General features: G+C 45.5%; 1 long non-coding RNA gene across 2 annotated transcripts in view; it reads left to right on the top strand.

Annotated features, from left to right (window-relative positions):
• The first annotated feature begins 10,029 nt into the window (after nt 1-10,029).
• Nucleotides 10,030-15,997, top strand: part of LOC141100077 (uncharacterized) — a 35,451-nt gene continuing 29,483 nt past the window's right edge. For both annotated transcript variants that reach the window (XR_012234595.1, XR_012234594.1), the window contains exons 1-2: nt 10,030-10,163; nt 13,206-13,367. This is a non-coding gene — a long non-coding RNA (uncharacterized lncRNA). The remainder of the gene's footprint in view (nt 10,164-13,205; nt 13,368-15,997) is intronic.

Below are 15,997 nucleotides of genomic sequence, written 5' to 3'. Positions count from 1 at the left end.
CATATGGCGGTTGGTGCTGCATTTGGGAAATGCATTTGCAAATGTATATGGTATATATTTGTTGTAATCCAAATGTACAGTACAGGGAGTAGATGTATATAAATGTCTTACCTGTTTCCTGCCCTAACTGCCATGTTATAACTGCCTCATACGTTGATTAAATGTGCATAAATGCCCCCTGCATAAATGCCTTCCCCAAGCTATGTCTGAATATATAGGAGGCTAAGGCTTAGATCTCCCTTTTGCTTTCTCTCTTCTCGTTAATCAATCAAACTAAATTGAAACGGCAGGACCCAATAAATGTTGTAGTCAGATGTTGTGGCAAAAAAAGTATCAGCAGAACAGCTCATACACATTAGATATTTGGCCAGTCCCAATGAAATCAGCAGGTTCAGCAGACAGTAGTTTATTGTGTATGGCAACGTTATCAGTTCTTTGAGAAATAGATTGATCATGTTCATAGAGCTCTTTTCAGATTCTGTAGACAAGGGACTATTCTCATCTCAATATATACAGTAGTTTCTTCTTAACGATTACTGTGTAGTCATACCAAATTTCATCACGATAGTGTCACGTGCCCCGTCCTGAGTCACACGGCCAGCAGGCCGGTAACTGATACAACAGGACGCGGCACGTGTAATTGTCCTATGTGACGCGGCCCGCAGGCCGGTAACTAATACAATAAGACAAGGGAATAGGGAAAACCTGGGTAACAATAACAATGGTGGCCCTGCGATAGGGAACAGGGAAGTGGAGACCTCCTGCACTCCCCTGAGTCAGTGTCTCTACACTCCTAACGTTCCCTAGGCCGGTTCCGCACCGGGCACCAATCAGGAACCTAAAAACCCTGACTCGCCCTGCACCTAAACCCTTACTAGGGAATTGGTCGGTGCGGAAATTAATCCCACCACTGCACTAAACATACATAAGGAAAAGTGACCAAACAGGGGAACACCACTTAGCTTTGCTCTGTTGCTTACGCTCCCAGCAACAGAGCCCACCACCTGTGTGCATCTTTTCCTCCACCGTGTCCAACATCTGGGTGCACTGTCCAGCAATGGAGTCCAGCACCTGAGTGCAGCTTCAGCAAGAGTCCAGCAACTTAGTGCAGCTTTACACCATAGCTGCCACTCCACCAAGCTTTGCAAGAATTCTTCACTGACACCATAGCTGCCACTCCACCATGCTTTCCACGAACTCCTCACTGACACTCCAGGACTCTGACTGAGTTGTCCTGGATTCTTCTCAGCACCTTAGTGCAGCTTTGGAGCAAACAGAGTCCACACCTGCGTGCAGCTGTCCAGAAACAGAGTCCAGCAAATGAGTACAGCTTTTCTGCCAAAGAGTCCAACATTTTGAGTCCAGCTTTCCGCAACCGAGTCCAGCATCCTGAGTGCAGCTCTACACCATAGCTCCCACTCCACCAAGCAATGCCAGCCCTCCTTGCAGACACCATAACTGACACTCCACCAATCCATGCCAGCCCTCCTTGCAGACACCATAGCTGCTACTCCAGCACTCTGACTGGGCTGCCCATGACCCTCCTTCAGCTCCATTCTTTACACAGGCTTGCTTGCAAATGAGGAACTATCACCAACAGTGATTAACACACCTGATACTCTCTTATAGAGCAATCACACCTGTTACATAATTACGTGCACAAACTAAGGTAACCAGAGTGCAATGACCCTAATGGCCACCGGGGGGAAAACTACAACTGAAATCACCACAGTGCAATGACCCTAATGGCCACCGGGGACAAAACCAGCCAAAGGAAAGAAAAAGGTTACTTTGTGCATTTAATCTGTCAGATCCAACCTGGATCATGACAGATAGGTTCTATGTTGGTACATATCAGTAGCCCTGTACTTTCTGCTGATACATATAATTAATGACTTCAGAGTTCTCATGGAGCACCCACTTGGGTTCGCTCATCCCACACAATGTTTGCCAAAAGAACCAAGGGCTTTTTGTAATATCAGATAACTTTATTTGTACTGTAAGCATTACTGACAGAATTCCCACAGTATGTATGTACTTATAAAGGTCATCCCAACTATGTATTGTAATATTGTACATATCCACAGTCAAGTACAGAGGATAACACCTACCAAAAATTTGTAAGTAGATGGCATGCTTTAAAGATGGCACTTAACTTAGTGGTTGTTATTATCATGTCTATTGTCCTAAAACAATTGACGGAGATGTAATTACCCATATTAAAAAAAATAAAAATGTGTATGGTGTACAGCAATATTTCTAAGACCATGGAAGACCTCTGCCACTTTGTCCCTATCTGATCGAACGTTTTAATGTACATTCAAACAAACAATAATGAATATACAAATAAGCTGTACAGCGTCCCCCAACATGAATTTTTGAGGGTACTAGTCTTTGCTGTGTTGAGGTGCAGTTAAAAAAAAATCACCAGTGACCTGACCTGTCATGTAGTAGTATTGATTATTGATGTGTTGTCTATGGAAACCAGGAAGTGGAATACTTCTCCTGGGCGGCAGCACAGCTACTGTGTACTCTTTCCTGACAGGCGCTGCTGACGCTGTGCAACGTCAGGACGACGTCAGCGATCAGGTGACCATGTGGAAGGTCCTGTTGCTGAACAGCAGCTGCCAGCTCAGGACATGGTATAAATGACAACACAGAAGTCGGCTGTAGGAGTGACGAGTGAAGATGGATGGCCATAGCGCAGAAGCAGAGGATAATATGCAGAGCGCAGGTCTGTCTCTTCTGCAAAGCGAAGCACTGCCTTGTGCTATTTGGATTTGTGGAACCAGGCAGCAGCTGGGGGCCCCTTCTGTGCCTGGGGGCCCTAGGCAGCTGCCTGGTCTGCCTGCCCATAACGCCGGCCCTGAGTATGTTGACAGACAGATTTTGCTCAAGTGAAAGGGTCACAGGGCCCGTTGAGGTGGGCCAGAAGTGAGTTTCTTTGCCCTGATACCCCTCTTCTAAGCAGGACTCTGACATGAGTTTGTTGTGCTGTGGGATTCTTTCTGTACTTACTTGTGGTTGGAAGGTCGTTCGTACCTCCCCATCCATGATACCAGATTCAGCTGCACACATGACAGGAGACCTTGCGTCTGGTTCCACAGGTTCAGCTTTACTGTGCAATTCAGATACATGCAGTTGTGACACACTGAGTGAGACAGAATCGCCTCTGGATGATGTTCCCATTGTCCGGTGTAATATCAGTCTTTGACTCCATTCTGTCTGACCTGTCCCTACATCAACTGCTACTGTTGGCACCAGGGACCCTCCATCTGGCATAACAGTTTCGCTGAGACTCACCATCTTTCCCGGCTGGCATTTTCTTCATAGAAAGAACAGAGACATGGTACTGAATTCCTCTACTTGGCCCTACGCCCAAGACTTCCCCAGAATTTGCACAAGGCTTATAGGAAATTTCCCATGAACAAAAGTTAATTTTAATAAATAGATCTTGGAATAATAATAAGTTCCACAATTAGATTGTTTAAATAAAATGTTCCTGTGCTGACATAATCTTATAAAGGTGCGCCTGCTGTGTACTGTGTAATGGCTGTGTCTATCTGTGCAGGAACATGGTCTGTTCATACCTCAACCCCAATCCAAGGGGGAATAAAAGAGTAATCTGACAATACAGCATGTGATCCATGCTGAAAAAAAATCAGCTGTGATCTTGTGCTGTAATGTCAGTATAGTTTTTTTCTCCTTCACCCTCACAGGAGCTGTGTTTATGATCAGACGATGTACCTGTCTGGCCAGACACAGCCATTACAGAGCACTAGCACTCTGGCACCACTCCAATCCATTCTACACTCTGCTGCCCGACTAATCCACCTGTCTCCCCGTTATTCCCCAGCCTCTTCCTTCTGCCAAGCCCTTCATTGGCTTCCTATCGTTCAGAGGCTCCAGTTCAAAACCCTAACTTTGACATACAAAGCCATCCACAACCTGTCCCCTCCATATATCTGTGATATGGTCTCCCAGTACTTACCTACACTCAACCTTCAATCCTCTCAAGATCTCCTTCTCTACTCCCCTCTTATCTCTTCTTGCCACAACCACATACAAGACTTCTCCCGTGCTACCCCCATACTCTGGAGCTCTCTACCCCAACACATCAGACTCTAGCCTACCATGGAAACCTTCAAAAAGAACCTGAAGGCCCATCTCTTCCGACAAACCTACAACCTGCAGTGATCCTCAGTCTACTGCCGCACAACCAGTTCTACTCTCTCCTAGTGTATCCTCACCCATCCCCTGTAGCTTGTGAGCCCTTGCTGGCAGGTTCCTCTCTCCTTCTGTACTTCTGTGTGCCTTGTTTTGCTCATGTTTATTGTACGTGTCTATATTTGCCCCTTTTCACATGTAAAGCTCCATGGAATAAATGGCGCTATAAAAATGTTTAATAATGATAGAAGCAGCAAGTGCTTCCTCTTCTTAATAAGATGTGTAGTAGAGGGGTTACAAGTACACTAAACTTCAGGAAAGCACAATTCCAACAGATGAAAGATGATCTTAGTGCAATTAACTGAGATGATATCCTGAGACATAAAAATACACAAAGAAAATGGGAGACATTTATTAGCATCCTGAATAGGACCTGTGCACAGTGTATACCTTATGGCAGGGGTCCCCAACCTGTTGTCACGATGTGACTTGGCCCTGTGTGACGCGACCCGAAGATCGGTCGGTCACTAAAACAACCAAGAAAGACAAGGGGACACTGGGGACACAATTACAATGGTGGGCTCTGCAAATAGGGAACGGGGAAATGGACACCTCCTGCACTCTCCTACGGAAGTTCCCTGAACTCTCCTCACATTCCCTACAGGTTCTTTCAACCTATCGCCGACCAGGATACCTCAGTCCCTCACTTGCCCTGCACCTATCCCTTACTAGGGAACTGGCAAGTGCGGACACTGGTCCCACCACTGTAGTAATACAACACAAAGGAAAATAACGGACAGGGAAAAACAAACAATTTAGCTTTCTCTGCTGCCAATGTTCCGAGGTAGCAGAGTAAGGCACCCGAACTCAGATTTCGGCAGAAACACCACTGCTCCAGATAGGCTGAAAAAAGTACTGCTCTAGATAGCTCCTCTCATCTCAAAGGTTGGTTTGCAAAGGACCTCCTATTACCAACAGTCATCTGGAGTACCAGGTGACCTTATATAGGAAGGCGGGAGTGGTCACCAGCAGCTGACTAACTACACATGCAGTAACACCAGCGGCCCCCCGGGGGCAAAAAATGATATTAACCCCTGATGACCTGAAAGGAAGAAAAGCTTCTATCAGAGAATACAGAATCTGACAGATCCAAAAATGGATTGTGACACCTGTAGCTAGGGAGCCACATGTGGCTCGCTGTCCCATGAATTGTGGCTCGCGGCTGTCTTCCAGCTTGATGCATTAGCTCCAAGTCTAGTAAACAGGTATGAAGAGTACATCTCAAAATGGTGAATTCTTGAGTAGCCCTGCACAGAAGAGCAGATCTGGAAGCACATATGCTGGTCTTAGGGGTTTAGATATGTTTTAGGTATGGTACGCTGGAGACAGGATGATACTACCTGTTAGAGTAGGTTCTTGAAGCTGGATGTGACAGTGTGTTGGGAGTCCTTGATGAGAGAATACTGAATGGGGGTATTGTGGGAATCCCTGGATCTCAGTGTACTGCTTTGGAGTGAATTCTGTGGAAAAGCTTCGGTTATCATTATATCCATAAAAGGGGCTTTGGTTGACACTACTTTGAAGGGGACAGGAACAGGATGTTGCTCGTGAGCCCCTCTCAGAGCTGTATATGGCTCTCAAGGTCAAAAAGGTTGGGGACCGCTGATATAGAGATATAGGTAAATTTGTAAACGGGGGTTAGTGGAATATTTGTATGCAGGTGAAAAGTGGGCCTCCCAAGGTCAATGTTACTGGTGGGCCCTTGGCAGCCCAGTTCGACACTGCGTGAATCTAAAAGTAACGAGTACAATTTCATTCAGCCGGTTAAGAGAATGGCTGAATCCCACTTCAGGAGTGGTTTGGGGTGCAGGAAAATGAAGATGGATGTGAGACACCATGAACTGCTGCATCAGTTCAGCTGACTTTGCCCAACAGCTGTCTGCACCCCACCTGCCCCCTATATACGCCCCTGCCCAAATGACTGCTTGTTTTGAAAGTTTTGCCATCTTTCATTTTACCACATAGTAGACTGGAAAACAGGAAAAAATCCAAGTTAATTGAGCAAAAAATGTTCAATTTAAAAAAAAAATTTATTTATTATGTTCACTATATGGTAAAACTGACAGACTGTACTGATGCCATATGGGAGTAGATGCAATATTTTTATTACCTCTCTTTGCCTTTTATTGCAAAATTGCAGCAGCCAGAAAAATGTAATTTTGAAGTTTTGACTTTTTTTATTGATCGGATTTATTTTATATTTAGATTGACTGGACATTTACAAATGTAGCGATACCAAACATATGATTTTTTTATAACCGTTTTATTTTTAATAGGTTAAAAGGGGCGCAATTTCCACTTTTTTCCACATATTTTTAAAACCTATTTCCACTTTTTACTGAATTTAATAACCCCCTTTGGGGACTTGATGGTATGGTGGTCTTCAGCAGACTCTCGACTGTCATGAGAGCTCCCGGTGATCACGTGGGAGTGTGGAATGACGTGCGCCCCTGTCGGCTCGAATTAAATGCCGCTATCAGAGATTTACATTTGGATGTAACAGGTTAATAGCTGCTGGATGAGCTCTAATTCACCTTCGGCTGTTAGAAAGGCACATCATGGTTGATTAAATCAGCCATCATGTGCGGAGAAAGATGCAGGCTCAGCGTAGGAGCCTGCATCAAAGTCAGGGAGCCAGCGCCATGTGTCGTGAAGGAGTTAAACTGATAAAGTAAGAAAGTAGCGTGTAAAGGTAAGGATCACCACAAACAATAGGACAAATACATTTTATTGAGACATTTCAAGTGCACATAGTGGAGGAGGGGTCTTTCCTGTGTGTGGGGGCACTTATAAGGCCCTTCATGCTGTTGTTCATTTGTTAACCTTTTGGTTCTTTATTTGTTTTTAACTTGTCTGTTGCTTGTCTAAATTTAATTGTCTCAATAAAATTTATTTGTCATATTTTTTGTGGTGATCCTTACCTTTACACGCTACTTTCTTTCTTTATCAGTTTAATAAGTGGCAGGAGCGGTCACAGACCGCTCCCGGCACTTTAACTCCCGAAATGCTGCGATCGAACACGATCGCAGCAATCCGGAAGCAGGCAGAGGACTGACAGCCCCTCTGCCTTTGGATTGGAGACCCGGCGGCATGATGCAGGGTCCCAATCGCTGCAATGGAGACCCGATGTCGTCATGATGACATCTGGGTCTCCAGAGCTGAGAAACTTGACAGTGCATGTCAGGAAGTATCTCAGGTTAGTGTACAGAAACTGCTGCGCTGACAGCTTATATAGCATGCAGATGCTGCTTCATCTGCATGCTATAGAAGCGATCAGCCTGCAAAAAATGAGTGTCCCTTAGTGGGACACAGTGTAAGGGCTCATACCCATCTGCGAAAAATACGGACGAGTGCAATACGTTAAAAAAACGGATACCACTTGGACCAATGTTATTCAATGCGTGACATCTCGTCTGCGATTTTTTTTCTCAGCTGAAACGGACTGAGAAAAAAATTCACAGCATGCAGCGTATTGCTGTGTATCTCAGATGAGACTCGCCAATACAAGTCAATGGGTGTAAGAAAATAATCACACAGCACTCACACCATGCGAGTGCTGTCTGATTTCTACGCATTGATGTCCTTTGAAAAGCCGGCAATTCATGTCCAGCTACTGTAAAATCACACTGACAGCTCACCAAACAATAGATATATACACATAGAATACATACATAAATATATACACATGTCAGTGACATATATATATATAATATCTATCTATATATATATAATATACACTGCTCAAAAAAAATTAAAGGGAACACTTAAACAACAGAATCTAACTCCAAGTAAATCAAACTGTCCTCTTAGGAAGCAACACTGATTGACATTCAATTTCACATGCTGTTGTGCAAATGGAACAGACAACAGATGGAAATTATTGGCAATTATCTAGACAAACTCAATAAAGGAGTGGTTCTGCAGGTGGGGACCACAGACCACATCTCAGTACCAATGCTTTCTGGCTGATGTTTTGGTCACTTTTGAATGTTGGTTGTGCTTTCACACTCGTGGTAGCATGAGACAGACTCTATAACCCACACAAGTGGCTCAGGTAGTGCAGCTCATCCAGGATGGCACATCAATGCGAGCTGTGGCAAGAAGGTTTGCTGTGTCGGTCAGCGTAGTCGCCAGAGGCTGGAGGCGCTACCAGGAGACAGGCTAGTACACCAGGAAACGTGGAGGGAGCCATAGAAGGGCAACAACCCAGCAACAGGACCGCTACCTCCGCCTTTGTGCAAGGAGAAACAGGAGGAGTACTGCCAGAGCCCTGCAAAATTACCTCCAGCAGGCCACAAATGTGCATGTGTCATCACAAACAGTTAGAAACCGACTCCATGAGGATGGTCTGAGGACCCGACATCCACAGATGTGGGCTGTGCTCACAGCCCATCTTCGTGCAGGATGCTTGGCATTTGCCACAGAACACCAGGATTGGCAATTTCGCCACTGGCGCCCTGTGCTCTTCACAGATGAAAGCAGGTACACACTAAGCACATGTGGCAGACATGACAGAGTCTGGAGACACCATGGAGAGCGATCTGCTGCCTGCAACATCCTTCACAATTACCTGTTTGGCAGTGGGTCAGTAATGGTGTGGGGTGGCATTTCTTTGGAGGGCCGCCCTCCATGTGCTCACCACAGATAGCCTGACTGCCAATAGGTACCAAGATGAGATCTTCATACCCCTTGTGAGACCATATGCTGGTGCGGTTGGCTTTGGGTTCCTCCTAATGCAGTACAATGCCAGACCTCAAGTGGCTGGAGTGTGTCAGCAGTTCCTGCAAGATGAAGGCATTGAAGCTATGGACTGGCCCGCCCGTTCCCCTGACCTGAATCCGATTGAGCACATCTGGGACATCATGTCTCACTCCATCCACCAGTGTCACATTGCACCACAGACTGTCCAGGAGTTGGCGGATGCTTTAGTCCAGGTCTTGGAGGAGATCCCTCAGGAGACCATCTGCCGCCTCATCAGGAGCATGCCCAGGCGTTGTACAGTAGGGAGGTCAAACAGGCATGTGGAGGCCACACACAATACTGAGCATCTTTTCCTTGTCATGAGGCATTTACACTGAAGTTGGATCAGCCTGTAATTTGATTTTCCACTTTGATTTTGAGTATCATTCCAAATCCAGACCTCCATTGGATATTCATTTTCATATACATTGATAATTGTTATGTTTTATTGTTCTGAACAGATTCCACTATGCAATGACTAAAAATTTGCAACTGGAATATTTCATTCAGAGAAATCTAGGATGTGGTATTTTAGTGTTCCCTTTAATTTTTTGAGCAGTATATTTTTTTTTGTTAGGTCATTATAAGGGTTAAAAGTTGACCAGCAATTTCTCATTTTTGCAGCAAAAATTACAAAACCATTTTTTTAGGGACCACCTCACATTTGAAGTGAGTTTGGGGGATCACTGACCTGAATCATGTTCTCTAGGTTCTCAGCTATGCCTAGGCGCCAAGACACCAGATTAACTCAGACTCTGGGGGGCGCTATACAATTATTTCTCAGCGAAGTTAAACAGCGGCACTGAGGCATAAGTACCCTTAATTGCCATCATTAAAAGGCATATCAGCAGTCGATAAGGGGTTAAGGGATAGTGGGCTCAGGAGCGATGAGTGTGGTTTTGTGTCTTTTTTTTTTCCTCATATAGTCACTAAAAATTACTAAAATAAAAAACGCAAATCTGTAACGACCCTGCCCCTCTCAATTACATTAGGTTTTCAAAGGAATTATGGATCAAATTCTGTGTTCTAAACCATTCTGCTCTAAATTTCATGTCTGATAACTTTCTTTTTTTGGCATCTTACAGGAGGTGAAAGCAATATTCAATAACGAAAGTTATCCAAAAGTGATAAGTTGTGAGTTTGCGCACAACAATTACTGGTATGCTATATTCCAGTCTGACACTGAAGCACAACAGGTAAGATGGGGCCTTCCTCCCTTTATCATATTTTTTTTTTTGGTTCTTACTGTTAAATGAAACGTCCCAAATGGTGGTGTGCAACAAACTTTTTCCGAAAAAAAACTGCCTTTTTCTTAATCTTTCACCAAATTGGACAAACTGTGTACTTTTTAAATCCGTGTCTGAATGGCTGTGATATCTTGACAGTAAAATGTAAATTGAGTCCTGCCAGAGAGTATAAATTCTCTTTACACCGAGCCTGACAGCTGTAGCTTTGTCCTGAGCACTATGAGATCTCTGCAGCAGAAGGGACACTGAGGAACGGTCAATCAGGCAAGGTTAAAAAAACAAACAAAAAACAGCTATTATGACATTAGTTTTCAGCGTAAATACACCAGCCTCATTGGGTTTACAATATATAATGTATGTGTTGTGAAATCTGGTGACATCTGCTGTGAGTCAGGTTTATGTAAAGGTATGGCTGAAAATGGCACTAAATTTGCACATCCTTGCCTGCTAAAAGCTGGCGTAATTAGAGTTTCTGCCCTTGATGAACCAAAATGGACCAAATTCATGAACTCATGTGTTCATACATTTCCTGCAAATCACGACTGCTCCCTGCTTTTCTAGGACTGTGTAACATGAACCAATCTTAGTATATGAATGTGCAGGTCCGGGCAGTGTTCTCTTTAGGCCTTTCTCATGTAGCGGAAACATGTAGCAGATCGCAATCGCACTGCATTCGGATGTAAATCGGATGCTAGGTGTGAAAAATCGGATTACTGTCTGTAGGTTACTCAGCGCAATCCTGCTGACAGGTTCCTGTTTTAAAGCAATGACTTGTGCTCTAGTAAATTTTTATACACTTTATCCCAATCCAGCTAACCCCTATCCGTACAGTGACAGCTGGTATTAGATGGTTTTCCATGGGTAACATAACTAGATTTTCTACATTAGACCTGTTGCTGTGTTCGGCTTTATGACATCACAGAAGCGTTGTCCACGAGTCATGGAATGCTCAGCAAGAACGGTCAGTGTGAGTCAAGCAGAGGTAGAGCGGAGAGATGAACACTGTTCCAGAGCGAGTTGAGTCTTACTTTTTCCTTTATTGTATTTTTTTTTTTTTAACTTTTTTTTGGGAGCGTTTCTTACCATCTACACACACTTGTGTGTGTGGAGGGAAAGGCAGCCTAATGGCTGCACCCATAGCTGGAGGGAAGATCCAACTACGGAGACGTCTCCCACATGCCAGGACATCTCCATACAGCCAGAGGCCTGAACACCACCAAAGGCAAACTGGCTTCACTGGGGGTCTGATGGCAGCACTTTATTCTATCGTGCTATTTATTAAAAAATGCCTGTTTGAACACCAGAACAGGAAACGGGCCGATATTTGAATAGTTCACCACCAGCTGAAACGGGCCAATATTCAGAAAGTCCACCACCACATCCTCCACCAACCGAAATGGGCCAAAATGTGAAAAATCCACCACCATCTCTTCCACCAACTAAAAAAATGCACCAGTTTGAAAAACTGAAATTATATCTAAAGGAAAAATATGGAAGCATCAGTGAAGAACCAGAGCCTGTGGTTATAAGGAAACGCCCGAAACTCATCAACACATTAGGTGAGGTATACACAAGAGAGAAAGCGCTCAAGATCCTATACACCAGGAAGAAACCAACATCCTCTGAAACACCTAAAGTCCCACCGTGTATTACCGTGACTGCTAAACAGGCCTACAGACCTATGCCATACATGCCAGTCAGCTATGCTGCTAGAAACAACATGCAAGAAATGCTGATGAGCCCACAGGGAGTACGGCGGACCTACATGAGAGATGAGGGCAACATTTCTGGTACTTGGAAGGTTATTCTCCCTAGGAGAGAATACCGCGGCACTATCATTTAGCCGGAGGAAAATATAGTGGTGAGTGGCTTGCAGCATGCCCATAACATCTTGTGCGCAGCTGTTTCTCAGACAGATTTTCTGGTTTTGACTACAGCTTGTTTAAAGGATCACGTTTTGTACTGCCGCCTGCCCTGACCTCTGCTTGTTCAATGGATCACGTTTTGTACTGCCGCCTGCCCTGACCTCTGCTTGTTCAATGGATCATGTTTTGTACTGCTGCCTGCCCTGACCTCTGCTTGATCAATGGATCACGTTTTGTACTGCCGCCTGCCCTGACCTCTGCTTGTTCAATGGATCACGTTTTGTACTGCCGCCTGCCCTGACCTCTGCTTGATCAATGGATCACGTTTTGTACTGCCGCCTGCCCTGACCTCTGCTTGTTCAATGGATTACGTTTTATACTGCCGCCTGCCCTGACCTCTGCTTTATTCCCCACTACTCGTTTGCCTGATGATTTTGTACTTTGTGAAGAATAGCACCAGTTCTTCACCAAGCAGTATGGAAAGAAAACTATATAAGAGCATCACACATCTTAACAACCCTAAAAAGCTATAATCTGGAAACCGCCGAGACCCGAACCAACCACCAGGAGCTCCCATGCAATGACTGTCACCACAACCATCAACTAAGGTGATGTGTTCCTCCAAAATGCTGGAGAGCCAGGTAGCACCTTCTCTAAAGATTCTCTCCAAGACCGCATCATAGAGGGGGTCAGTCATCTTCTTACCAGCAGAGCAACCTGCTCCGGATCTCAGATGAGGAGAGAGACAGGAAGCCAAGTTGCTGCACTTTGATAATGAAGGGGATGGTCCTTCACTGGGAAGAGATGCACATCCTGAACACCACGTCACTGCAATGAGTTAACCCCAGCATGACCAGAACGGGCCCGGCGGTCGGGGTGCATCGTCAGATATAGCCGAAGTGCCCCACAATCTGACCCAACCAGCATTTCCGTAGAAGGTATTTTTCTCTTAAATTTCCTTCATTCATTCTCCACTTCTCTTGATTTTTCTGGCCAGAATTTCTCTGCATTATTCTTCCAATGGCTGCAAGATTATGAGATCTGAGGGCTTTGAGATAACAGACTATTAAAAACACAAATGTGCAGCACTTCATTTAATTTCTAACTGTTTATTGTTCCTTCATAGCAACTCCATGCCCGAAAAAAACCTGCAGAAAATTCTTGTCACAAAGATGTTGCCAGCCAGACCTCAACAGCGCTTCCTCTATGTACTTCTGCCTCCGCGAAACCAACTAATCCTGCTGCCACTGCATCTGTGGGGAATATGTCCTCTGCTCCGAGTACACAGGTACTAGTCATATATTCCCCCTCCTCAGATTACTGAGCAGTTCCATAATGTGATCAGTGGGAGATGTTGGTAAATGTTGTGGTGTAATCAGATGGCTGACGTTTAGTAGGCTGCAGATGAGTTTACAACAGCCTGTAGTCTGCATGGCCTCTTCCAAGCTTCTACTCTGTTTGAGTACTTTGGTAATTTCCAGTTTTACTCCTAAGCTTCTGTATTCAGCTCTCCTTCACTGATTCTAGGAGTAGTGCTCTCTGCAATCATACAGGGGACGTTGAGAACCTCACTGTCAGAATTTATGGTGATTTTCGCAGCTAATTCCCCAGAAATAGTACAATTTTTTTGTGTATAAGTAGTAAATATATATATAGCACAACATCAGAACAGTATTTATCAACTACAACTCCGTGTGCAAAAAAAGTATTGGGTGATTAATTGGACAAAAAAAGTTAAACTAAAACATAAGTCAATAACAAATTGGTAGTGTTTTGTGTTTTGCTAAATTTATTAGTGCTTAACCATACTTTATGGCTATCATCTGACCATACTGCCTTGGCATTTGGTAGACAAAATAAAAAAGGTAAATGAGTTGTCATTTTACCTCTTATGATGGTTCAATGTCATTTATGGGACAAAGTACATGCCCCAGAAAGGAATTTCTGATAAAAGCTCAGTTGGACTTGACATAATTTACTCTGGTCAGCATTATACAATCATAAGTAAACAGCAACACAAAAAGGAAAGAACATACCCCCACCATGGCTTGAGCAGATTTTGCAGTGTGAAAGATGTATAATGACTGACAGCCCTGATCTCCCAGTCTACCCTCCTTCCTTGAGTCATTGTTTTGGGCGGGTCAGCTGAGTTTAGCTGTGTCACTTTATAGTTTAGATGATGGAATAAAATAACCTTAATGCCTCACCATTTTTATAGTGGTTTGAAAAAACCACTATATTGTAATCCGAACGCTGCTAACTTATTCTTCTTCTTCTTATTATTATTAAGTTGATTTCCGCAATTAATACAGCCCGAACCGCTACACGCACAGACTCCGTTGAGGTGTCGTTTCGAAGCCAGCGCCCATGAGAGGTGTGCTAAGTATTTTTCGTGTCGATCAGATTTGTAGTTTTTGCGCAATTTGCGTTCGAAAATTTTTTTTCCCGTCATTGGAATGCACTGTCTCCAATGCATTTGAATGGGGAAATGGCAAAACATGCCCTGAGGCGATTGAAATGGCAGTTGAGCTCATTGATATGCGCAGGCAGAACCAGTTACTATGCCAACGCCTACGAACGTCACATGACATCTCCAGAACAGAGCTTCTGCCACATAATATCAGCTCTTAAAGCGAAACCCACAGCACAAATGCAAATCTAGCTTCATCACATGACACATGCCCCTGAGAGAGAATGTGCGCCAAAGTGTATTTAGAAGCCCAGTGAGCCAAACTGGCTCTTAAAGGGCCGAAGTGCAAAAGTGACTGTTAAAGGGCCGGCGCACCGAAATGAGTCTTAAAGGGCCAACACGCCAAATCGAAAGCTGAGTGACCACAGGCTCCAAATGGGAGGCTGATCGACCCCCCGGCCTCCAAATCGGAGGCTGAGCCACCCCGGCCTCCAAATCGGAGGCTGATCGACCCCGGCTTCCAAATCGGAGGCTGAGCCACCCCGGCCTCCAAATCGGAGGCTGAGCCACCCCGGCCTCCAAATCGGAGGCTGAGCCACCCCGGCCTCCAAATCGGAGGCTCTTTGACCTCGGCCTCCAAATCGGAAGCTCATCGACCCCGGCCTCCAAATCTTACCCAGAGTGGCCCCGCCCACCAAATCTTACCGAGTGGCCCCGCCCACCAAATCGGACCCAGAGAGGCCCTGCCCACCAAACCGGACCCTGAGGGGCCCCGCCCACCAAATCGGACCCTGTGGGGCCCCGCCCACTAAATCGGACCCAGAGTGGTCCCGCCAACCAAATCGGACCCAGAAGGGCCCCGCCGACCAAATCGGACCCAGAGGGTCTCCGCCCACAAAATCAGACCCTAAGGGGCCCAACCCACCAAATCTGACCCTGAGGGGCCCCAACCACAAAATCGGACCCTGATTGGTCCCAACCACAAAATCAGACCCTGAGGGGCCCCGGCCACAAAATCGGACCCTGAGGGGCCCCGGCCACAAAATCGGACCCTGAGGGGCCCTGGCCACAAAATCGGACCCTGAGGGGCCCAACCCACATAATCGGACCCTGAGGGGCCACAGCCAGAAAATCGGACCCTGAGGGGATCCGGCCACAAAATCAGACCCTGAGGGGCCCCGGCCACAAAATCGGACCCTGAGGGGCCCCACTCACAAAATCGGAACCTGAGGGGCCCCACCCACAAAATCGGACCCTGAGGGGCCACACCCACAAAATCGGAGCCTGAGAGATCCCCGCCAACAATTCAAGCCCTGAGGAGCCCAGGCCAAGGAATCAGATCCTGAGGGGCCCCACCCACCAAATCAGACCCTGAGGCCAAAGTGGCCTCTGAGAGGCACTCACAGTTAAAACGGATCCTGAGTTGAAAGTCTTGCAGGGGCAGCAGGCAAGTCTCTCTTAAAGGGGCAGCCCGGGCACCATTTCAAACCACTATCTGTACTTCCTTC

Source organism: Dendrobates tinctorius, unplaced genomic scaffold (assembly GCF_039654945.1).
Source record: "Dendrobates tinctorius isolate UK_male_01 unplaced genomic scaffold, ASM3965494v1 ptg000103l, whole genome shotgun sequence".
Lineage (NCBI taxonomy): Eukaryota > Metazoa > Chordata > Amphibia > Anura > Dendrobatidae > Dendrobates > Dendrobates tinctorius.
The sequence above is the reverse complement of the archived record's forward strand: the minus strand, read 5'-3'. Positions and strand labels throughout refer to the sequence as shown.